The sequence below is a fragment of the Benincasa hispida genome, chromosome 1, assembly GCF_009727055.1.
Source record: "Benincasa hispida cultivar B227 chromosome 1, ASM972705v1, whole genome shotgun sequence".
Taxonomy (NCBI): Eukaryota; Viridiplantae; Streptophyta; class Magnoliopsida; order Cucurbitales; family Cucurbitaceae; genus Benincasa; species Benincasa hispida.
In genome coordinates, this window is record NC_052349.1 from 34218134 (window position 1) to 34220287 (window position 2154).

Sequence of the window (2154 nt, forward strand, 5' to 3'; positions counted from 1 at the left end):
AAACCAATATTTGTCTCAATTCACCTTTGGTTCAGGAAGATGTCACTTACAATGTGAATATGACATGGACTTCATGTCCGCCATATGTTGGACTTCATACAAAATTAGGCAAAGTATGCACAATTATATTTTGTACGGCTTCCCAAATAACCTGAAAAACACAAAATATTATATTAGAGAATATAAAAGACAAATACAATACAAAAATGTGAATAAAATAATCAATTAAGTTTAGTGTAATGTACCTGTTCAGGTTGAAGCAAATCAATAAAATCTATACTGGTTGACTACATGTGTGGTTGTCTAGTCACACAAAATTTGTCTCTCCACCTAAATTTTTAAATTGATAATTTAGAAATTTAAATTAACTAGATCAGTGATATAAAAATTAAATTGAATTAAAACAATATACCGAGAACCGTAGGCTCGTCCAACTAACTGAGCGTCATTAACATGATGTAACTGTAGATCATTGTTGGAAATCGCTCCCACCCATAGTTGCAAAAGTATGAGAGGCCAAACTATCTCTCGAACCTCAGGTCTTGTTGCTTTGCATAATTATCTATACAACCATGCCAAGCATGCTCCACCCCACGAATATTGCCCGCAGTCATGGAGGTTAGCTAACAGTGGCAGGAACATCAAGTGAACAAAATGACTTGATTATCTGAAAACAAACTTCACACCCATCACTTGTAGTATATATACCCGCGCATATCTTATGACGGTTTCCTCGTCTACATCATCTGTTAGTTCACGAAATTGTGTTCCTAACCATATTAAACTTAACCTTGATCCTTTAATCTTGTCGGCAGGTAGGGTCGCACCAAGGTACAATTGACAAACTTCTAACCAGTCATCGTACATCACTCCGGTGACCGGCTCACCGTCACAGGTAACCCAACACACTTCTATGTCTTAATAAAGTGATAGTGCACTCTCCAACAGACATATGGAATGTATGCGTCTCGGGCCTCCATCTCTCGACTAAGGCTGTGATCAAAATGCTAGTCCAACTGAATAAATCCTGCCTTTCGACGTCTGCAAGATATTTCTCCAGTAGTACGATCTCGTCATACAACATATGACGATGAATGGACTGGTCGTACAAAACATCGGGATCAATAGGTCTTGGGTTTATCTTGACGCTCCAAATGCATCCCTTATTTATGCTCTTCTTTTCTCAAATAAGTTCACGCATTTGAAGAAATGTTATCTGAGCAAGAGATTTATAGGCAACAATCGAGCTCCTTTGTGGACTCTATTTATGCACTCTGATAGATTTGTCGTCATCCACCCATATTTGAATCTTCCATCATGTGTTTAAGTCCATTTGCTTTCTCCTAAGATTGTCAAAAAAACTTAGACAACTTCGATTTATTCCTTTTGATATCTTCATATTGCTTTGTTGAACTTTTGAATTTGAAAATGACACCCGGCACGATAACATAATTTTCAATGAATTAAATTTTATACTTTTTAATGAAGTTGCTGACGATATGATAGTAAGCAGAAAACGATGGTGACATTTTGGTCCCGTCCAACCAATTTGTTGGGTTGTTCACTGCTGCAAATTATACCAACATGTCAATCTGAAATTAAACACACCTCTTCATGTGTTACAATTTTCTCAGGTGTTTCATACTTAGTGATCTCGAACAAGCCATCATACCGACGGTACTCTGTTCACATAAAATGGCAAGCATTCGGCATTTCCATGCTCACATTTTAACATGAACTACGAAGATTTTATTGAGGACTACTAAAAATTGTCAACGTATGCTAAATGTTACTTCACTCCTCATTTCAACCTGTACCGCATAAGATTACTGGATCACCACCCTAATATGCCCGTCTTACATCTGTCCATCGTTGTTGAGAAGACCTGATAGACCAAAAAGTTCAAACGTTATCACAAACGAGATGGATTGGACAGAACCAGCCACTCGACAACGATGTGGATTTTGTAACCAGTTAGGACATAATCGAAGGAAGTGTCCTTCGTTACTAAGACGGGCTCCAGATAGTTAGGGATTGAATAATAAATAATTTTTTTTTATTATATATTCATTTTATTGTATATTCAATTTTTTATTTATAATTTATTGTATATTCAATTTTTTTTTATAATAATCTACTGTATATTCAATTTTT